At 39.6% G+C, this 24,463-nt stretch overlaps 1 protein-coding gene and 1 long non-coding RNA gene across 4 annotated transcripts in view; both read left to right on the top strand.

The window, feature by feature from the left end:
• The window catches only part of ntm (neurotrimin), a 443,520-nt gene that overhangs the window by 180,858 nt on the left and 238,199 nt on the right, over positions 1-24,463 (top strand). The gene's annotated exons all lie outside the window — the stretch shown is intronic.
• On the top strand, positions 17,592-18,635 carry LOC109203908 (uncharacterized). The gene is made up of 2 exons (XR_002063580.2): positions 17,592-18,275; positions 18,369-18,635. It is a non-coding gene; the product is annotated as an uncharacterized LOC109203908 (long non-coding RNA).

The following is a 24,463-nucleotide window of genomic DNA, read 5'->3' as shown; positions in this document are numbered from 1 at the left end:
TTCCTGTCTCTCTGTAAATAGTTATATTTTATATATTTATGTTTAATGTTTTTCTGTTTGAGCATCTTAATATTATTTCAAATAAATTTTTGTAATGACTAATGTGTAAAGCGTCCTTTACACCGCTGCTCTGCTCTCCACAGCGAATAGAGAAGGGAGACTCTCTCTCAAACGCTAGATCGACAGCTGCCATCTTGCAAACATACCGTCTGGCACTACTTCCTCCCACATTTCCGCTTCACGCACGTGAAAATTGCATATTTTAAAGCGCGACCAGTTCGCTTTGGACGCGCTTTGAGGTACGAATGTGCACGCGACCAGCTAGGGGCGTCTGGTGCTTTTTGGTCACTTCTATCGCGTTCGGTGTGAACACACCGTAAGGCCCTATATGTATGTGTAATGATAGTGGGAGTAATGTGGATGTCTAGGTTGCAGAATAAAATTGAGGCACAGGCAGCCAGAAGGGGGACAGAGGGGGAATGCCTCCCCTGCACCCTAGTGACACACCTATACCTCAAGGCCCTGCATGTCTGGGTGGTTGTGGTGGAGCGGGAAGAGGGAGGGAACTTTCTTGATGACCTCAAAGCCCACGGCATCTCTTGGGATGAAGCTGAAGAGCTCACTCGAAAACACAATTGATGGAGAGACCTTGTCGTCCAATACACTCGAGCGTGGGTGGAAAAGAAGAAGAAGACTCTCTTCCACAGTGTCCCTTAGCCCTTACTTCCTCCCCTCACTCCAACTGGTTACAGCTGACCCTCCCTAAGCCTGTTTTTTTAATAGCGCCGAGTTTTTCTTTATACCCCTGCCTCAGGTTAAGTTATACAGTTTTCTGATTTGAATCTGGCTTACTTTGATACTTTCCATAGTTATTCTAGTGTTATGAGTTTCTTGAAATTTGTGTATTGTGTTTTCTGTTAGTACTTGGAGTCATTTTTTAATATTATTATTGTATTTTGATTTATTAGACTTGCCTTCGATATGTCATCAAGTCTGTCTCTGTTAGTGTTTTCCTGTTTGGTTGCTTCCTGTTTTATCCTGATAGTCATTTATATATAGTGTTTTGTATTTAATTATACTTCCTCTCTTTGATTAGTTTATGATTAGACTAGTTCTTAACCTGTACTTCATGTCACACTTGTTACGACCAAGGTAACAGATGGCTACAGCAACAGATGAACGAAAGCATGTATTCATAGTGCATGGTCTTGATGATTGAGGATGATGATAGTGATGTAATAGTTTCATAGGACATTTTGGGACCTTAGTAACAAGCAAGTGTTTTTTTTTTAATGCCATAGCCTACTTGAGTATTGTTGCTAAACATTTCTATTCCTTTATGAATGCAGTGTAACCCCAACAGAGCCTTCACTTTCAGTCTGTTGGTTTCCATGTGGTTGCTAGAGTATTTAAAAGTAGAATGAAAGATTGAACCTTCAGTTTTCAGGCCCCTTTTCTGTGGAAGCAGCTTACAGTTTGCATTTTGAAAACAGAGGACTTTTCCATAGAAATGACAGTGAATTTATTTACATTGGTAAAAAATGAACAATAATATAACAATCCCAGCACTTTGGCTCCAGTGGCGATTTTCCCCAAATCCAACACAGTGCCCATGTCCGCGGCGTGAATCGTAAAAGCGTGAATCACTTCCCATTCAGATGACGCTCGAAACCAGACTTCCGGAAACAAAAACACATCAAAACACAGAAACACACAAATAGGGAAATTGGGAGGGGAAGTGAGAGAAAATAAAACACAACTCAGTGACTCAACAGGCAGATCGACCGGCTGGGAGTGCCAGACCATGACAAGTTTATACTCAACACTGCATTTAATCATTAGTTATTATTCATCTGTGTCTCTCTTTCACAGTGTCTGTCCTCCTCCCATCACACTCAACCAGTAGCGGTAGATGCTTGTTGCTAATTCTGCAGATGAAAGGGGCCAAATCCAGTACTGGCAAGGTGTATCTAATAAAGTTGCCTGTGTGTGTATTTAAACCATATCAAAGCACTGTAATACTTTAAATCTGCTCTGTATGTCTGTACTTCCCATTTATCTCTAGTCTTACAAACTGCTATGGTACTTTTTTGAAATGGATTTTGTCTGACCCTTGAAATTATCTCTACACTTTACCACCTTAGCTCTGCAACCTACATCACTTCATATGACACTATGTTATTTAACCACCCACATTGCGCTAATCATGTTGCTAACAATAGAATCAATTATTAAAAACTTGATTACCTGTCTGATAACATTGTAATTATGGTAGACAGATGAAATTTTAAATAATAAATACTATGTAATAATCATACCCCCAGCTCAGTTCAAACATTTCCCTTCCATACTTTCCATACACACTTAGTAAACATGAAGTAGTTCATCAGATTTCCAAACCATCTACTTTAGGAATCAGTCAATGTCGTATGTGAATTCTGAATCTGGATGTCAGGGTGATGTCCAGATTCCATCATCAGCAATGTAAGTTAATTTAATCTCAAAGATGAAAAAAGCAACCATGTTAAAACTACAACTGCCCTGAAATCAGTGGAGTTGGTTCATTTTTTCACCTGTAGCACAAACCAGTCAGTGGATAAATAATTGGCTATATTGATGATTTTTGCTACAATCTAAAGCACTGCCATAATTTCTGAGTTAGGTTTATTCATTTGTTAAATTCAACATCACATCTCTTAACCATTTAAAGCCAGAACCATGAAATACTTACCAGAATTTTTAAAAAATTGAGTTTTAATGAACCTTCTGATTAAACTTAAAAAAATATATATTCAATATATATTAAATGTATATTATTTATTTATTTGCATAAAAGAAGTTCATGTATTAAGTGTTAAAGGACAGAAATGAACAAGCTATGATAGATTCCAACCATCTGTGAAGTTTTATTTTCATATCTGAGTGCTATCTGATCGAACAAAGCATTATGCATGTGCTGACAGTCATAAGCACTCAAATTCAAATATCCAAATATATATGACGAATGTGCACTGCACAGTTGTGAAAACTGGGTGTTAGTTGTATATGATTTATAGCTCCTATCTGAGTGTAAAGACTTAAATAAGTGGTGAGCTGGGAGAAAGAGATCAGAATTCATTTGTTTGTATGGTTAAGGTAAAGGATTTTATTGGTGGAAGAAAATGTTACTTATAATTTTGATTCTTTTGTGTATTCGACTATCTTAACTGTTGCAGATTATGTGTGAATACTTGCTATTTATCCTCTATACAAATAAATGTTTAAATGTAAGGGATATTTTATTATTTCGTGACTAAATGCATGAAAATTAAAACACCAGTTTATTACCAGAAGTCAAGCAGCTCATGTTATGTCCAGCATTTGTTTTATTCAGGTTACATACAGTAAACCTTTTAATGCAACATGCCAGAATGATTCAAAATGCTTAAAAATGAAATGATTAACTGCATCTATGATACTATGACAATGAACTAATCAGTGACCATGAAAAAAGGTGCTAGAGGATATCTGTGTTATTGCAGGTTTCTGTGTATTGTAAAACTGAGCCCTCATATATTGTTTATTTAGACTCAGAATGCTGTGCATTGCATGCTATCCTATCATCGATGACATTTTAACAAAATCAAATTCTGACTCCCTTTTGGCAAGTGAGTGCCAATACCCAGTGCAATGAACAAATAAATGAGTCCACTCCTTGTGCTAATGTGACGCTTTGAATGCATGATGTAATTTATTGGCTTTTTTTCTCTCTTTGTTCTCCCTTTTTCTCTAGGTAAGTGAAACAAGTTACTCTGGCTGATTGAAAATGAACTGCAGTAGGGTATGGTGATGATGTTGCCCCTACTAAGTGATGTGAGTGCCTTCAATAACACACCATGCTTGGGTACAGCACTTTACACTAAAATGACAGACCTTTTTGGCACATTATAGTTACAAAAGTGAAACTGCACAGGTATTTGGATACTTTTGAGTATACTCTAAGATGGGCAATTAAGTTCATGGATTTTATCCTTTGTGGATGTGCCAATGTTGAAAATGTTACAAATGTCACATACACAATGTATGAGGTATTTGTAGTGATTCATTGCTAATGGAACTGTGGAAAAAAGGGTGAATATGCTGACTTAACCATTGTTTGTCTGGTTTAAAAAACATGCACCTACCCTTGTCTGTTGAAAGGATGGTGATGATGTTGCCCTTACTAAGTGATGTGAGTGCCTTCTTCTCCTCCATGCTGCTATTGATGCTGGGGGCTTTGGATTTCTGAGACAGGTCAACACACTTGTCTGCAGTCGCTTTGTTTCCACATCTGCAATGTTGTTGTATTGAATTGCTGACTCTGTGGCTGTGATCACTTCCAGTGATGGTGCTGGTGTTTTAGAAGCACACTGTGCTAGACAAGCTTTCTCAGTGAATTCAATCACCTTTTGAAGAGTCTTATCTAAAAGCATTGTAAGTCTTTGTCAGATCCACTCCTCACATTGATGGTGAAATTTGTTCTCACTCATTCATTGAGCAGCTGGCTGTGAGCCTTCTGGAGGATTTTTGTTGCTCAGAGGCCCTTAACTAGGATCTCAATTGGAGACTTTTAGGAGTAATCCTTCCCTGTCTGCATCCGAGGCTTGAGCTCAGGTGGTTCCATGCAGTCTGCTATCTTGCAGTTTGCTTGTATTCAAATTCTAGATTTAGGGGGTCCTTGCCAAAATGAGTAGAAATGTCTTGATGCTAAATAAATAAACAAATACTGTATATATACATATAATGCTAATTATGTATTATAAGGCTAATAACAACAACAAGCATTTGTGACTGTAAGGGCTTCTTCCTACTTGTTCTTGGTACTTCTGTGTATAGTGTACCTGCTGACATGTTGGTTAATTCGACTCATTTTGCTGCAGTTATTGATAGATTTTCTTTTTTTTCTCTCTCATATTTTCATATTTTCAGCTTCAACTTTTTACTTTTGTTTGGCCATTAACAACTTCTTCCACATTAACCTCTGTCTTCCTCACGTTACCCAACCAGTCGCAGCAGATGGCCACCCCCTCTCTAAGCCTGCTTCTGCTCGCAATTTCTTCCTGTTAAAAGGGAGTTTTTCCTTCCCATTGTCACCAAAGCATGGCAATTGCTCACAGGGGGGATTATATGACTGTTGGGGTTTTCCCTGTATTATTGTAGGGTCTTTACCTTACAATATAAAGCACCTTGAAGCAACTGTTGTTGTGATTTGGTGCTATATAAATGGTACGCTCCATTGCAACTCCCATTATGCTAATGCACAAAGCAATGCGAAGTGGAAATGATTCATTAGCATAACTGGAAGATGCTAAGTGAGTGAATCTGTGCCAAATTGCCAGACGTGGTTAATTGTCTGCCATAAACCTCAGTCAGACACGAACATACAGTGGCTTGCAAAAGTATTCGGCCCCCTTGAACTTTTCCACATTTTGTCACATTACAGCCACAAACATGAATCAATTTTATTGGAATTCCACGTGAAAGACCAATACAAAGTGGTGTACATGTGAGAAGTGGAATGCAAATCATACATGATTCCAAACATTTTTTACAAATACATAACTGAAAAGTGGGGTGTGCGTAATTATTCAGCCCCCTGAGTCAATACTTTGTAGAACCACCTTTTGCTGCAATTACAGCTGCCAGTCTTTTAGGGTATGTCTCTACCAGCTTTGCACATCTAGAGACTGAAATTCTTGCCCATTCTTCTTTGCAAAACAGCTCCACAACTGCCCTGTGACGGCCTCAGAGGTTGTCTCAGAGAATATTGGGAGCAACAACACCATGAAGTCCAAAGAACACACCAGACAGGTCAGAGATAAAGTTATTGAGAAATTTAAAGGAGGCTTAGGCTACAAAAAGATTTCCCAAGCCTTGAACATCCCACGGAGCACTGTTCAAGCCATCATTCAGAAATGGAAGGAGTATGGAACAACTGTAAACCTACCAAGACAAGGCCGTCCACCTAAACTCACAGGCCGAACAAGGAGAGCGCTGATCAGAAATGCAGCCAAGAGGCCCATGGTGACTCTGGACGAGCTGCAGAGATCTACAGCTCAGGTGGGGGAATCTGTCCATAGGACAACTATTAGTCGTGCACTGCACAAAGTTGGCCTTTATGGAAGAGTGGCAAGAAAAAAGCCACTGTTAACAGAAAACCTTAAGAAGTCCCATTTGCAGTTTGCCACAAGCCATGTGGGGGACACAGCAAACATGTGGAAGAAGGAGCTCTGGTCAGATGAGACCAAAATGGAACTTTTTGGCCAAAATGCAAAATACTATGCGTGGCGGAAAACTAACACTGAACATCACTCTGAACACACCATCCCCACTGTCAAATATGGTGGTAGCAGCATCATGCTCTGGGGGTGCTTCTCTTCAGCAGGGACAGGGAAGCTGGTCAGAGTTGATGGGAAGATGGATGGAGCCAAATACAGGGCAATCTTGGAAGAAAACCTCTTGGAGTCTGCAAAAGACTTGAGACTGGGGCGGAGGTTCACCTTCCAGCAGGACAACGACCCTAAACATAAAGTCAGGGCAACAATGGAATGGTTTAAAACAAAACATATCCATGTGTTAGAATGGCCCAGTCAAAGTCCAGATCTAAATCCAATCAAGAATCTGTGGCAAGATCTGAAAACTGCTGTTCACAAAAGCTGTCCATCTAATCTGACTGAGCTGGAGCTGTTTTACAAAGAAGAATGGGCAAGGATTTCAGTCTCTAGATGTGCAAAGCTGGTAGAGACATACCCTAAAAGACTGGCAGCTGTAATTGCAGCAAAAGGTGGTTCTACAAAGTATTGACTCAGGGGGCTGAATAATTACGCACACCCCACTTTTCAGTTATTTATTTGTAAAAAATGTTTGGAATCATGTATGATTTCCGTTCCACTTCTCACGTGTACACCACTTTGTATTGGTCTTTCACGTGGAATTCCAGTAAAATTGATTCATGTTTGTGGCTGTAATGTGACAAAATGTGGAAAAGTTCAAGGGGGCCGAATACTTTTGCAAGCCACTGTATATACACAAGTAACGTGTTCACAAAAACTCGTGCAACAATGTCCACAACAGTGCATGTCACATGTGACAAACATTTCATGTAGCATGGCAGTGTTACACAGATGTTTGCTGCTCTGAGCCCGGCAAGATCTGTGCATGGATTTGACTCCAGGATGACAAAAAAAAAAAAAAAAACCCACAAAGAACAAAAAGAAAACACTGACTACGTCTTTCTTTGCTAAAAAAGGAAAACAGGCAAAAGCTCATATGCCTTTTACTTTAAGCATTGACATACAGAAAGTAGTAGATCCTTAACAAATTCCAATAACATTTTAAAAGATGCCATAATGACAGATGATTTTTGAGAAGCTATGTAATATTTCAAGCAAATGCCTCTGCTGTTTCTAAAATCACTTGTTTGCTGCATTAAAGCACAATTAATAATCAGAAATAGGTGACTCACCAGTTCCTGGATACGTGTGAATGTTTATAGATGGTGTGTAGATAACATCACAGGCTGCATAATGTTCTCCATGGCTTCTTCAGCGAATTTCACATCTGTCACATGTGCTCAGGGTGAACCTACGCTCATATATGAGCACCTTTCTCATCCTGTTTCTTCTCATCTGGGGAGAGATCTTTCCCATAGCTTTAATGTATGGCTCATTAATGTTATCCTTTTATGGTTACTAAAGCTGTGCACATCATTCTTGCTCTTAAAAACTTATACCAGTAGACTTCTCTTCCATTATTCTCCCTCTCCGAAATTGTGTTAAACTATCTGGTTAAATCCACTGCCCTCTTGTATCTTCTCAATACTGCCGTCATTTGTTAGAACTTCTCTATTTCTATTGTTAACTACTCTAACCTGCCACCCATCCTTTCCAGCTCGAGCTCCCTTTCTCCTTCCTGAAGTCCACATACAATTCACTATAAGTCTTTGCCTTTTCCATCTCTCTCATTGCTATATACGTAGTCTCCCAGAACTGTTTACTTTCTTCATCGCTCTGACACTCCCACTTTTTCTTTGCTAACTGCTTACTTTGAATACCTTCCTGTACTTCTTCATTCCACCACTAAGTCTCATTATTCTCTCTCCAAGATCCACCAAACACCTTCTTGGCAGTTTACCACATGAACTTGAGATGACTGCCAAAAACCAGGGAACCAGATGTAGGAAAGCACATAATGACAAGATGAGTGACTGATTTAAATCTGAATTGGACCTCTGTGGTGCCTTTTTAATGGAATAAGCACTACATACATATCAACAGTATTAACTGAAAAAAATATAAAATGTACAAATATGAAATCTGATGTAAAAAAGTGAATATGTAAATAAATAGTGTTATGTATATACATTTTGGGTTATTGCACATAGAATTTGGTATTGCACAGTGGTGGTTTATAGAGGGAAATGGAGAAATGGGAAAATGGGGGGTGGGGGTGGGACTGTGTTATCGGTACATGTATGTATTAAGGGTGACTACGACAACTGCATTGCCGTTGTTCTCTTCCCCCACAGGTCTGCTTTATTATTTTTCAATGGCTCAATTTAGGCAGACGCCCTACAGGGGCCTATAGGAAATGGCCCTGATGATTCAATGGCATAAATTTGATAAGAATTACTGTAGTGGAGTTTTTAATGAAGTTTGAGAATATTTGGCAATTTGTGTATGCCATTTGATGATGTGATAACAGCATATTGTCTTATCAGCTGTAGCTTTATTAATATCTCATAATGCAAGGGAAAAGCAATAGAATTTCAATTTTTAGGCATTTATGGGTGGCTCTGGCTGAGGTGGTTGAGTGGGTTGTCTACCACTAGGTCATTGGTACGGGTACTAAGGTCCATTTGCCAAAGTATCTATGGGGGAGTCTCATTATTCAGAACAACAACAGCTACATGTGATTAATTATTGTCTTCTAATTACAGTCACAGTATTGGAAGACTTTAGGTGATTTCATTTCCAATAATTTTTATTGTATTTCTATTGCATGTAAAACACACATATTTGTCCATTGCTTTTTTCACTCAGTGCTGGCTGAGGAGGGATATCTGGATTTATGCGATACATAATAAGTACACTTTATAATCTAATTAGTTCCCAGAAAAAAAAAACTTGTTGCCTTAAAAAAATACAGGTTAATTAAGATGACCAAGGTCGGGCAACTTACTTTTTCTAGGTACACTGTACAATCTAATTAATTCCCACAACTCAGAAAAAGAAAAAAAAGAAAGAAAAAAAATAGGCAAACTCCTTGCCTTAAAAACTAAGTAGAGCTTATTCAATTTGAGCAAATTTGGGAAACTTATTCACTGTGAGTACACAGTACTAAGAATAACTTGATTTTTCTGAGTGAGCAATACTAAATGTTTATCCACTGACATAAACATTTCAAGTTCAGCTAAATTCAAAAAACATAATTTGTGGTAACTTAGTATTTTTAATTTTGCTTCATACAAATTGAATGCAGTTTAATCACATTACATTTTGTCATTCTTGAATTTAAGAAATTTCTAGTACAACGACACTTAATATAGACACTGTATGCAAGTATGATTAATAATAATAATCATACCTGGGACCTGAAGCGGAGGTTTGGACCCGTAATAATAATTATAAACACTTCTTGTAAAATTAAATCAGCTCAACTTTTATTTGCAAATACAAAAGTTTATAAACAACATACTTGGCAATGTTACAATAAACAAGTATATTGCCACTATTGTAGCTGGTGTTATTAATAATGTTCTAAATAATATCAAATACCCTTACAAACAAAGTCTCAGATTTAATGATTATTTTCAGGCTTCCCATAATATTGTATTGAAAGTTACTTTACCGATATGATCAATATAAAATGTATTAGTTGTTCAGCCACTAGTGCAGTCTTTAGCTCAAACTACATAGTTTTGCATTTTTAATCACAGAAGCTTGGCATGTTGAAATATTTTTAAGGATGGTTTTTCTTTCCCCAGTCAAGGCATTACTGCCTGAATGACTGTTATGTATTTAGGTGATCCAAATGCAATTGCCCATAGAAAGACTTTAATATTGTCTAAACTTCCATTAAGTACAGTGGCATTAATTCAATTCAATTCAATTTTATTTATATAGCGCCAAATCACAACAAAAGTCGCCTCAAGGCGCTTCACAGGTACAGAGAAAAACCCAACAATCATATGACCCCCTATGAGCAAGCACTTTGGCGACAGTGGGAAGGGAAAACTCCCTTTTAACAGGAAGAAACCTCCGGCAGAACCAGGCTCAGGGAGGGGCGGCCATCTGCTGCGACCAGTTGGGATGAGAGAAGGAAAACAGGATGAAAGACATGCTGTGGAAGAGAGACAGAGGTTAATAACAGATATGATTCATTAGATGTGGGTTGAAGCCTTTGTCTTTGTCCCCTGCCCAGCAGTTTTGATCTTTACAGGTGATTGATAGTATCTTACCTAGTGACCTAAAATAGGCACTCTGCCGGAGTTACTTTTTTGGGGGGGGTATGTGTGTTTAAGTAGTTTTAAACCTTTTGATCCACAAAAAGTAAGAGTAAAAGAAGAACTCGCTGTGTTACAGTGAGGGTGGGAGCAGCAGCTTCAGTCATGCGCAATTCATTTGCCGTTTGGACGCGTAGGAGTCAGCATCTCCTCCTCTGACATCAGCTGGGAGCGATTGCTGCGTGAGGACGATTCCCCACCTGTCAGCACTTTGACACGGGCGCGGTGCCCATGGCACCACCCACTGCTTGTTGAGAATAAGAGTGATACGTGCTTTCACGTCAAAAAGTTGTCCTAATTCTTCCTAATAACACGAGCAAAAGTGTCCAGTTTTGTTGCTAGTCACTTGTTAGAAAAAAAAGTCGCTAAGGGGGTCTGAAAACTAAGAGTTTGTAACAGCAAATATTTATGTACTGACTCTGGTGATTGTGTTGTTCTTGTATTTTTAGATTTAACTGCTGCATTTGACACAGTGGATCATGAAATTTTACCTTTTCATTTGGAGCAGTGGGTGGCCACTGTGGAGGTATTACCCTGGAGTGGTTTATAGTGCTTTTTGGTGGATTGAACTTTCTGTGCTAGTCTTAGGCTACGTCCACACGTACACGGGTATTTTTGAAAACGGAGATTTTCCGTTTTCGTTTTAAAAAATAATCCCGTCCACACGTAAACGCAGACATGAAGGAAAACGCTGCTAGGAACATGTCAAAGCAACAGGTGGCGATATATTCCTAACCGTGTAGAAATGTTGGCCAATCAGAAGTCTAGAAGCCTCGGTAGGAAATAGTAAACAAAGATGGGGCATAGAAGCAGAACCGAGTCGTATGTGTGGAGGGACATTAACTGTGTGTGTATATGTAAGCATTTAAACACTGCAGAGAGTACAATTAACAGTAACAGTATTGTAGAAATTCATTTCACCGAAACAATAACATGGCGCACAGTGTGACGTCAAAAAAGGCGCACACCTTTGACGCTGTGTTTTCTCCGTTTTCCTCGTCCACACGTAAATGCAAAAACGGAATTTTCGAAAATATCCACCCTGGCAGGCGTTTTTAGAAATCTCCGTTTTCAGTGACCAAAAACGCCGTTTACGTGTGGACGAAAGGTGCAAACGCATAGAAAAATCTGCGTTTTCAAAAATACCCGGGCACGTGTGGACGTAGCCTTAGTGACTATACATCCTTCTCTGCTATTTTCTCACCTGGGGTCCCACAGGGCTCAGTTTTACCCCCCCTCGTCTTTTCTCTCTATCTGCTCCCACTTTGTTCCATAGTAAGAAAGTATGGTATTTCATTCCACTGTATGGTATTTGTTCCACTGCCGATGATCAGAATCAGAGCTGTAGTCATTTCAATTAATGATTTTGTATTTTTATTTTTTGAATTTATTGTCTATTAATTGTAGTTGTATTTATGATGTATTTTGGTATTATGAAAATGTATGTTTTATTATAAAATGTATGTATTGTGATTGTAAGCCCAACAAGGGACAATTGTTGAAAATTATGTAACATGGTAGACTAATGTGCCTGTGTTGATTCAGCTCCATATTATTGTGTGAAGTTGCACTGGGTTGGGAGTGGTTGTGTGTGTGTGTCACATTTTTGGTGAGCCAATGGCTGGAATGGGGTTGGACTAATTAGAGGCAGGTGTACTTGATTGCACTGATACACTGGTCTACTTATAGCCCACACTACAAACACTGCAACACTGCTGTGTCATTTTGTCTCTCTGTGCAGGTATGTAATGTGATGAAATCTGGTATGTTTGGGATGGATGGGTTTTGCGCTATGAATTCTATAGTAAATGTGTCATTTTGTCTCTCTGTGCAGGCCAGGGCCTATTATATGCCACAGCCTAAAGGCAGCAGAGTTGCAGAGGCTGGAGTGACCACTGGCTATATGCTTACAGGGTGGTGGGTCTCAGACGACAACTTCTAACCCTGTTAAAGGCAACACGTGGAGTGCAACTGGTCGTGTGGCATAGCTGGCTCTGGCCTTGGGACTGTGTGTTTTTTATTTGATTCATAAATGGGACACTGGACTGTTTTATATTTTATCTCTTGATTATTTGTCAATAAATTATCTTTTAGAATTTTATTGACTCTCATCTTTTTGCCCACGACTGAGACGGTTGGTCAGACCTAGAAGCTTTCTTTGGGTCTGTTACAACTGGCGTTGTCGACAGGGTCTGGCCACCATAATCTGTAGTGGGCAAAAGCAAGATGACTGATCAGAGTGAATCACAGTCTGGCCCAAATAGAGAAGCACCAGTTTCTAGTGCAGGGTTTAGGCCCTTTGGTATGATCCCTATGTTTAATATGGTCACAACTAAATTTAGAGGGAAGGATTCAGATATTAGTCTAGGTGAATGGAAAAGTAATTTGCAGACAACATTTGCTTTGCAAGGAGTTCCTGTAGATTTTAGAGCAGAATTAACGCTCTGTTGCTTAGAAGGCAAGGCTAAAAGAGAGATTTTAATTCTACCACCAGAGAAGCGTAATTCACCTGAGCTAATTTTTAATGAGTTAGATAAGTTGTATGGGGATAAAACAACTGCTTCGGTCCTGCGCTCTCAGTTCTTCAATGCTCGTCAAGAAACACATGAAGACATCAGTTCATTTGCACTGAGATTACAAGAACATTTTCTCAGGTTGAAGAGGAAGGACCCTAGAGGTATGAATGACGAAGATATTCTTCTCAGAGATCATCTGGTTGAAGGCTTGAGAGACATTGCCCTTAGAGGTGAATTCAGAACAAAAATTCTAATGAATGATCAGTTGACATTTGCAGAAATTAAAGCAGAACTAATCCTGAGGGAACATGTTTATGGTGAAATGGTTGAGCCAGTCCATTGTTTTGCTGCCAAAGGGGAAAGATACAAGACCTGTAATGTTAAGGATATGGAACAGATCAAGTCAGAGTTGTGGGATGACATGAACAAGCAAATGACCACCCAATTCAATGATTTATCACAGACTTTGATCAAAGAAATCCGATCAGAACTTCATCAGGCTACACAAAACACTCTGGACTGGAAACAGACTGACCAGTACAGGTCAAGAAAGAAAGGAGGGAGCAGACCCAGAGTCCACTCAAACAGGTATGATGAACAAGGTAGCCCCATCTGTAACACTTGTTCCCAGCCGGGCCACATAGCACGGTTCTGTAAAAGCAAGCCTAGATCTGGATCGTTAAACTAGACGACACCACTGTGGCGGCCCAGACAGTGGGTTGTGTCGATGCCAATGGGCCTCAAACTGATGTGAAAAAACTGATTGGAAAAGTTCCTAAAGTCATCTTGTGTCTTGATGATGTCCCAATACAGTGTATTCTGGATACTGGATCAAATGTGTCACTGATAAAGAACAGCTACTTCTCTAAACACTTAATAATAATAATAATAATAATAATAATAATAATAATAATAATAATGCATTGGATTTATATAGCGCTTTTCAAGGCACCCAAAGCGCTTTACAATGACATTATTCATTCACGCTCACATTCACACACTGGTGGAGGCAAGCTACGGTTGTAGCCACAGCTGCCCTGGGGCAGACTGACAGAAGCGAGGCTGCCATATCGCGCCATCGGCCCCTCTGGCCACTTTGGCAGTAATGGTATGAAATTGAAGGATGCAAGCAGCTGGCTGGCGCTCGAGGCTGCTAATGGACTAGATATTCCATACCTGGGCTATGTATTGCTACATGTGAAGGTTGGACAGGTAGAACTCCCTGAATGTGGCTTTTTGGTGATTAAGGACCAATGTTTAACCGACAGTGAAGGTGTCCTGGGTATGAATGTTATTTCACAGTGCTACGAAAAAATGGATCAGGAGAAGCTATTAGCCCACCTCTCCTCTAGTGGGGCCGAAGAGAGAGTTTGGACTACTGCTTTTCAGATTTGTGCCAGTCAGGCACGGTTTGCAGCTTCAGATGGGTCCATTGGGTATGTACGTACCATAAATCGCCATCCTATACAGATTCCTCCTCGGAGTGAGATGTTGGTTTGGGGTCGTACGAAGACTGGAGTGGACGGCAGGGATTATCAATGCCTGGTGGAACATGTCGAGGTGGGTGAAGTCTTAATTGCTAGAACATTATCTACAGTCCATGATGGGAGGCTTTTGATTAGGGTCCAAAACCTTAATGACTCACCAATGTACCTTTACAGACATCAGAAGTTGGCTAAGACTTTTGTTATTGACCCAGCAGATATCATACAAGAGAATAGTGTAAACATGACTCGTGTTGGTGTAAACACAGTTAGAGTGAGTATGGACCAAACGCAAACCCTGCCCAAGGAGAAATGCATGTTCCCTGATTTAACTGGTCTTCATTTGTCCACAGAGGAATTGGAGAAACTGCAGGCTTTATTGCATAAGCACCGAGCAGTGTTCGCTGTGCATGAGGAAGATTATGGATTGACAAACACCATGCAGCATTCAATTCCTACGGCCAATGCTGCACCAGTCCATGAGCGCTATAGACAAATTCCACCAAAGTTATATCAGGAAGTGAAGAGTTTGATTCAAGGTATGTTGGATGCTAACATCATTGTGCCTAGTTGCAGTCCATGGGCTTCTCCGATTGTCTTAGTCCGTAAGAAGGATGGGACACTTAGATTTTGTGTGGATTATCGTAAACTTAATGCTGTGAGCCATAAAGATGCTTACCCTCTTCCAAGAATAGAAGAGTCACTTGCCAGTTTGGGCAACGCAAAGTATTTTTCCACACTTGATCTTGCCAGTGGATATTGGCAGGTTGAGGTGTCCCCACCAGACAGAGAAAAAACAGCCTTCACTACACCTATGGGTTTGTTTGAATTTACCAGAATGCCCTTTGGCTTGTCAAATGCACCAGCCACCTTCCAAAGGTTGACGCATGTATGCCTCGGGGAAGAAAACTTAGTCTGTACTTGTCTACTTAGATGATGTAATAATCTATTCTCCAGATTTTGACACCCACTTGGTTCATTTGGATGCAGTCCTTAGTAAACTGTCCAAGCATGGCCTCAAATTAAAACCCAAGAAGTGCTGTCTTCTAAAACCAGAGGTTCAGTATTTGGGCCATCGTGTTTCAGCAAAAGGGATTGCTCCAGACCCTGACAAGATTAAATGTATTCAAGAATGGCCTATTCCAACTACTGTGAAACAATTACAATCATTTCTGGGTCTGGCAGGCTATTATCGGTGATTTGTGAAAGATTTTGCAAGAATTGCCCAACCATTAAATCAAATATTAGTTGGAGCATCACAAAATTCTAAGAGGAAGGATGTTCCCTTGTCCTTTAAATGGAACCCTACATGTGACACAGCCTTTAGTGCTTTAAAAATGGCTCTAACATCTGCACCAGTGTTGGCTTTTGCTGATTTTAATCTACCCTTCATCTTGTACACAGATGCCAGCAACCAGGGCTTAGGAGCCGTACTTGCACAAGTTCAGGATGGAAAAGAGAAAGTAATTGCTTTTGCTAGTAGGAGTTTGAGCCCTTCTGAGAAGAATGATAAGAACTATAGCTCCTTCAAACTGGAATTTCTGGCCTTGACCTGGGCAGTAACTAAGAAATTTGCTGAATATCTGTATTGTGTACCCTTTACAGTTTACACAGACAATAATCCTTTGGTACATTTGAGTTCAGCTAAACTTGGAAGCTTAGAGCAGAGATGGGCAGCACGCCTGGCTAGTTTTCAATTTGAGATCAAATATAGGCCAGGGCGTATTAATCAGAGTGCAGATGCACTATCCAGATATCATCACCTGTAGTATCTGAGGCTACAGAGGGACAAAGGGAAGAAGTAGAGGGACCATCCTTTTAAACAGGTTGAAGTAAATGTGGTCAGAGCAATGTGTGTTGGCGTAAGCAACTCTAACCAGGAGGGTTTACAAAATGTAACCTGTGGTGTGCCTCTGTTTCCTGAACGTACGCCATCTCAGTGGTCTGCCTTGCAAGGGGAGGACCCAACGCTAAGAAGGGTGGCCTGGTATCCACGAAGGGGCCATCAGCCAAATAAGCGTGAGAGGGAACAGGAGTCTAAACCTGTTCTCTGTCTTTTGCGGCACTGGGAACGACTGTCACTAAAAGATGGAGTGTTGTGTCGGACATCACATGATATCAAGGAGGTTGATCCAGTAGTTCAACTTTTGGTTCCTGAGAGTGAGAAGTGTTCTATATGGCAACTGTATCATGAATATGCAGGACACTGGGGCCCAGAAAAAACAATATCCCTGATTAAAAGAAGATATTTCTGGCCCAAATTAAATGCTGATGTTATCAAGTGGTGTTCCCAATGTCAGGCCTGTGTCCTGCGTAAAGCGGCTTCTACGAAACATGCTCCTTTGATTCCCATTAAGACATCTGCACCCATGGAACTGTTGTCTGTAGACTTTTTGTCTATAGGTGGTCCAGAAGATCTGTATCATAATGTTTTGGTCATGGTGGATCACTTCAGTAAATTTGCTTGGGCTGCAGTTACAAAAGACCAGACTGCAGTGACAACAGCTAAAGCACTTTGGAGCAAGGTAATTCAGCCCTTCGGTGCACCGAGACGACTGCTGTCAGATCAAGGTCCTAACTTTGAATCGCAACTAGTCCAGGAGCTGTGTGAATTGTATGGCATAAAGAAGGATCATACAACACCCTATCACCCAGCTGGAAATGGGGCCTGTGAACGGCTTAATCGGACTTTTCTGGGGTTGCTGGGCACATTAGGTGAAGAGAGGAGAAACTGGTGAGATCACCTGCCTGAGATGATCCAGGTATATAACCATACAGTGCACAGTTCTACAGGATATTCACCACATTATTTGATGTTTGGAAGGCATGGATTTCTTCCCCAGGATCGGCTGATGGGCCTTACTGAAAATGTGGGCTGCTCTTCTGTAAGCAACTGGGTGCAATGCCATCAGAGACGGCTGCAATATGCCTTCCGAAAAGCTCAAGACCATAGAGACTCTGAAATGTCCCGGCAAAAGAAATATTATGACCTGAAAGCAGATGCTCTTCCATTGCTGCCTGGAGATAGGGTATTGCTACAGGACTTGAGAGCAAGGGGCCGAGGTAAGTTGGCAGATAGGTGGGAGCAGCGACCTTGTGTTGTCATAAAACAAGCAGATCCTGATTTGCCGGTGTATGTGATTAGACAAGAAGGGGGAAATGTTGAGAAAGTAATGCATCGTAACTTACTGAGACCTTGTTTGTTACCTATGCAACAAGATATGCAGAACTCTAGGAATGAGGTAGAGAAAGCCAGGCAGGAAAATTTAAAAACTGGAAATGCATTGCCACACACTGGTAGATCTTCAGCTGCCCCACCCTGGGTTGGGTTTTGGCTTCCTGCAGAAATCCCTCTCGAGGCTGGCCCAAAAGGCATCGAGACAGGACCCATTCATCAAGGACCCAGACGGTCAACAAGAACAACCAGGACTGCCTCCAGAGATTTGGAGATTAATATTTATAGATTACATGGTCATTGGGACAATGACCATTTCAGCAGGGAGGGGTGTAACATGGTAGACTAATGTGCCTGTGTTGATTCAGCTCCATATTATTGTGTGAAGTTGCACTGGGTTGGGAGTGGTTGTGTGTGTGTGTGTGTGTGTGTGTGTGTGTGTGTCACATTTTTGGTGAGCCAATGGCTGGAATGGGGTTGGACTAATTAGAGGCAGGTGTACTTGATTGCACTGATACACTGGTCTACTTATAGCCCACACTACAAACACTGCTGTGTCATTTTGTCTCTCTGTGCAGGTATGTAATGTGATGAAATCTGGTATGTTTGGGATGGATGGGTTTTGCGCTATGAATTCTATAGTAAATGTGTCATTTTGTCTCTCTGTGCAGGCCAGGGCCTATTATATGCCACAGCCTAAAGGCAGCAGAGTTGCAGAGGCTGGAGTGACCACTGGCTATATGCTTACAGGGTGGTGGGTCTCAGACGACAACTTCTAACCCTGTTAAAGGCAACACGTGGAGTGCAACTGGTCGTGTGGCATAGCTGGCTCTGGCCTTGGGACTGTGTGTTTTTTATTTGATTCATAAATGGGACACTGGACTGTTTTATATTTTATCTCTTGATTATTTGTCAATAAATTATCTTTTAGAATTTTATTGACTCTCATCTTTTTGCCCACGACTGAGACGGTTGGTCAGACCTAGAAGCTTTCTTTGGGTCTGTTACAATTAGCAATAACTATAAACTTATGTGCGTTACATCAGTTTTATATTTTGTACTTGGACTATGTTAAACTGCACTGTCCCTTTTAAATAAATAAATTCAAACAGACTGGGCACAGAACTAAATGAAACTAGAATACAAAACAGAACTCAGAACACTAGAAGTTATATACAACGAAGAAATAATAAAATAAGAAACAATAATTCAAAAAACACAGGGTCAGTGACCCAGGACCGTGGCAAGAACCCCTTTGTCAATTTGTGTTCTTTGACACAATACATCATGATAACTATTACAAACCTCTTGGTTAAAGTGGATGTTGAACTTTCGACAATCGGATCAGGGCAGTGGTAAAATCAAGTTTTTTTTCCATTTGAGGCAGGTGGCCAAAATAAAGCCAGAGACAGTAATCTATGCTTTAGTTACGACTTGGTTGGATTACTATAATGCAATTTATGTGGAGGCTGCTCCTTTAATCAGTTAGTGAAGAATGTTGCCACGTGTCTTTTAACCAGCAAAAGTAAATATGGGCATCTTTCTCCCTTTTACCCTTGCTTAAGTGGCCACGTCAACACCAAGTAATGCTGGAATGCCTCTGAAGACCATTGCGTAATGCCATCATACCTCATGTCTAATAACAGAAGACAAGAAAAGATCAGTAAAGAAACAATTTATGGAATGTATCTTTTAGAAGGACAAGCTAAATGACTTTATTTTCAATTATACAGCCTGAATTATGCATGTCTTAAGTTTGGCTTTGACTTTCACAACTAAATTTGTATCTGAACACAATTTTTGAAAAAAGAAATTCTATTCTGACTACTTCTAATTAGGTGTAAAAACAGCTTTCTTATGTTGCTAAAGAATCGATAGAATAGACAGATTTGGCACAGATGTTCAAAAGCAGCCACAAAGTATTAGAATAAATGTAGGGGTTAGGAATATATCTAAGGGTCAAATGCTTGTAAGCAATAGTTTGTGTGCAAAGAAAGCAGTGACATTGCATTTTCAAACCATATCATTTTGTAGATATATATGTAGCGCTAGGTATCTCTGGATTTAGTTACAGCACCCTGGGTGCCTTCCCCTTTAACAACTATTAGGATTATTATACCAAAATAGACACCCTCTGAAATAGGCTAGTTGAGAGTGAGCTAGCTGAACCAGTGATGGTGTAATCTTTAAAGTTGAACCATTAATGGCGTAACTCTATAGCTTCTAGTGATCTACTTACTAATCCAAAAGATAAAGGAAAAAAAATAGTGCAAACTCAGGGCATTTATTTACCACCATTCTCTTCTGGCTCATGGGGGATGCGGACGCACTTCTCACCCTCTCCTTCCCTTATCTCTCCTGCTTAGCTTCCATGTCCTTGTCTGGTCAACTAGTCGCTTAATGCAATTGACACTCTCTTGTCGACGTAGAGTCTAGGTTCGGTAGAGCCCCATTGTCCTGGAGCGACGTTCCTTGCCGAATACACAATGGATGGGTGGCAGAAGTGGCGCGTGGCCCTGCTCGACTGCCTTTCTGTGTTATACATTTCATTCTTTTCTTTATTCTGCCTGTTCTGACCTGTCTCCCCATTGTGATGTTTGTGTACTGTATGCACGGTCAGAAGAGGTCCAATTTCACTGCAGTCAATTGGAAGTGACAAATAAAGGCTTCAATCAATCAATCAATCAATCAATCAAACGAGGAGCACACCAGAAAATAACAGCTAGCTGGTTGTCTCTAGGTGCATTCATATAGGCAAGGAGTCCCAGAAGTAAACCAGAAGTTGGAATTAAGGTCACTAAACTGTTGGCCAAACCCAAATTTTGGGTTGTAATAAGTCCAAAACGGTATTACTAGAATATTACAGATATTTATATTTGTTGGCCCACGTAAGCAGAAAATAATATTAAAACCGGCAATACACAAATAACCTAACCTGTTAACAAACACACTGTCCTTGGTATCTTGCAGCGCTATAAAGGCGTTACTCACACAAGTAGTCCTCACTCCTTTATTGCCGTTTGCAGTTCTACAAACCACGCTGTTGCGGCGTTGTGGGGCTGAAGGGGGAAACTGCTGAGAAATGTGGTAGTCCCCCAAACACAGCAACTCAGTGTCGGGAAAACACAGTTCACAACTGACTTTTACTGTTTTTCTCAAGCGTTAGTAGCTAGTTGCGACTACATATCCAGCTGCTCACTCAGTCTGCCATAGAGCATGAGCCCCTCCTCCTCTCTCCTTCGGCTCGTCCCAGAAAACCAACCAGTCAGGGTTTGCGAAACACACCCCATCTCGCTGTTAACTAATCTCAGGTAAATATACAAACTAGTGCTCTCAATAGATTAAAAAAAATTAACTAATTAATCGCACAATTTCCTTTAATTAATCTCAATTAATCGCAATTACATGATCAATAGTGTGGTTACAATTATATTTTTTTCAACTTTATATTTAAGCTTGTAACTGACATTTATGCAATATAATGAAGTAAATGCAGAATAAACACAAAGATGTATGCTTAAATTCAAAGAGAATTTGAATAGTTTTCTTCAGTCTTTTACCACAGGTTCTCTCCTTTGAAATACAACTTTTTAAAAAACCCTATATACTAATAGGTAAGTATACACTAATATATAATATATATTAGTGCTGTCAGAAAATTAAAATGTCTAATCAGATTCATCACAGGGTTACTGTGGATTAATTTTGATTAATCACGATTAAATATAATTAATTTTTATTCTATATTAATTGCATTTCATTTTGCAGGAACAAACAGACTTGAGAAAAAAGGGAAAATATACGCACTTAACATGTTTATTGAACATCTTGAATACACTGTAAACATTTATCCACTCTCTCTCTGTCATTCTTGAGGAGGCACTTCAAGTCCTTGAAACAAGGAACCATAGCTATGTAAAGCGCGTGTTCTCAACGATATTAATAGGTCTGCAGTTTGTTGCAATCCACTTGGCAATTGTGTCAGTCAATATTTCCGAGGTAGACTTACTGAGTCCCCGATGCTCCGTGAGTGGTTTGTCTGGGTGACGCGTTAGCCAAAGTCCTAGCAGCATGCCCGACTAACGTTGCATCAATGTGTTATTTTAAGCTGGAAGTGCTTCGGTGAAAAGAAAATTCCTTCTTGCACAGTGTGCATAATACTTTATGTCGGTCGACTGTTCCGTTTTGTTATTTTTTTAATACTTAAATTTCCCATCGAGAGGGCCAATGTGCATTTATCATCCTCCATATTGAGTTGATTGGTTCAGCTGCCCATCACTACCAGATCAACAGCCTATTTGTGCATATGCAAAGGTAACTCTACTTGGACAAACTGCCCGAAATGCGTTGACAGAAACATTTCAGGGATTTTGAATCATTCTGCACTCCGGATTCATTAATTGCATTAAAAATTTTAATCGCGTTGACCACATTGATGGTGGATTAATTTGCGCTAACGCGTTAATTTTGACAGCACTAATTGAGTCACTTATTATTAATTAACAATTTTACTGCTACTTATATACACAGCTGGGTGCTTGTTTGGCTGTTCTATATACAAAACAACATAATATAAACTGTCAGATAATGAAGTAAAAGTAAAATATAAAATAAGGTGAAGATGCATAAAAGAATAATAAACCTTTATTATCCTGCCATTGAGAAATTTGGGTGTTACACAGCTCTTATAGCAAGAGGAATATAGACATAAAGTAGTCCTATATACATAAGCAACCAAAATTCGTATGCGTAAATAAAAATGTACAGTGATATATATAAAAGTGTACCAAGACATGTATAAAATGTTCAGAGATAAAAAAAATAAAAAGGCAAGCCAAAAGCTCAAGCGGACTATGTGAGTTGTTTCCAAGTTAAATACAGTATCCAGTAAATGTACTTAGTTACATTCCACCACTGAAAAGCAAAATCCCCAGGTTACTTAGTTTTCTAATTTAAGTCAACTCAAATAAACTGAGCTGATGAGCTTTTTGAATGAAAATTACTGTTAATTTACTTAAACTGAGTGTTAATAACTGAGTTCAGTTTGTGTAATGTTTTTAATTAAGCCCAATTTTACACAGTTTAAATAGCTTTAACAAAGTTGTAGGACTGAAGTTTAGGCTCATAAATGTACCCGAATACATGTACCATAAATATGAAGTGAACCCCTTTAGTGCTGCGAAATGCACTGCTTTGAAATGAAACACAGTGGAGCAGCAGGCACTGAATCCTCAGCAGGTGTGCCCTTTACTTAGCTTTGTGTTGACATTGCTGTTTTATTGCATTGATTTCAGGCTGCCGTTTTATGATATTGGTCCTACAAACTTAATTTTCATCTTGTGTGGTTTGAGACTAAAGCTTTTAGCACAGTGTGGACAAGTGAAAATATTTCTAAACACATACTGATGACTTATAAGTAACGGTATTATAAAGAAAAGAACCATATTTCTTTGGTGAGACCACCACAGCTGTCACAGTTTTCTGTTACTAAACTTCACTTACATTGGCTGTTAATTGATCTATTGTATAATACTCATATAATATTACAGACAAATTAAACAATAGTTGTAACATCAGCTAAGAAGCTTGTGATGTAATTAAGGGTCACCATCCACATCAACTAGGTCTAATGCATCTTCTGTTATTAACTTTTTTTGCTTTCATGTACACTTTTGTATGCATTTTGTTACTGAAATGCTAGCAATGGTGTGCACCGACAGCTTAATTAAAGGTGTTGAAATTTGGTTAAGCACCTTTAATTGATATGTGCATATTATAATTTAGTCCAACAAATTTTTCTTTTAGAACTGAAAACAATCTTACTCTGCAGCTGATTAAACATCAACATGATGCGAAAAGTAGCAATGCAGTGGGAGTGGACTTAAGATATGAGTAGTGAGCATGTGACAAAGCCTTTGAAGACTGATATCATGAATGATTTGTCAGTGCATGTATTAATTTCAGTACTCTGAAAGAAGTCACTTAACATTTTTAATTCTGCTATAATTTAAACCTTAGTGTCTTTGAAGATGGCTACTGTAGAAAAGGCAAACAGACAGACATGTTGGGAAGATACATTAGTAGCATTTGACTGCTATTACTATCATTATTATTATTGTTCTCAGCGTTTGTTCTATCATACTCACTCTCTAAGTCTCTTTACTAATTTAACTCTGTCATTTGAGTTTACTTTTTCTGGACTAGGATATTTCTGTTCTTTAAATCACCTAAATTAAAGCGGAATATTTCTATAAAAACGTAGTGATTTCTATCCAAAGCTCAGAGGAGTCAAGGTTTTCTGTGTAGTATTCGGTTTTAAGCCTTTGTTGTGTACAGGCTTGATTTGAAAGTAAAGCAACTGTCTTTGTTGGAAGTTATGACTGCTGTATTTTTTCTTCATTTTGGCTCCAAGTGTTTATCCAGTGAGGATTGCAGAAGAGTTTATTCTCATCAGGATGCTCCAGCAGATGCTCTAATTTGATACTTTCCCTCCGAGGGTACACCTCTGGCCTGAACATTACATGAACTGAGCTCTTCTAATAACAGTGTTAATGGGCTTCACACTTGCAGGTGAAATGCTGCAGTGTGCTAATGAAATGCCCACACAAGCATAAATCCAGGCAGAAATTTTCAGATTATATCCAGATGGCCCTTTAAACAACTTGCAAAGCTGCCACCATGGCACTGTTAGAGCAGTATAGTGGGTAACAGGTGCCACATGAGCCTCCTTTTCAATCACAGAAAACAAGGAAGCAGATTCTGCTGG

This window comes from Oreochromis niloticus, linkage group LG10, assembly GCF_001858045.2.
Source record: "Oreochromis niloticus isolate F11D_XX linkage group LG10, O_niloticus_UMD_NMBU, whole genome shotgun sequence".
Taxonomy (NCBI): domain Eukaryota; kingdom Metazoa; phylum Chordata; class Actinopteri; order Cichliformes; family Cichlidae; genus Oreochromis; species Oreochromis niloticus.
This window is presented reverse-complemented; position numbering and strand designations above follow the sequence as displayed.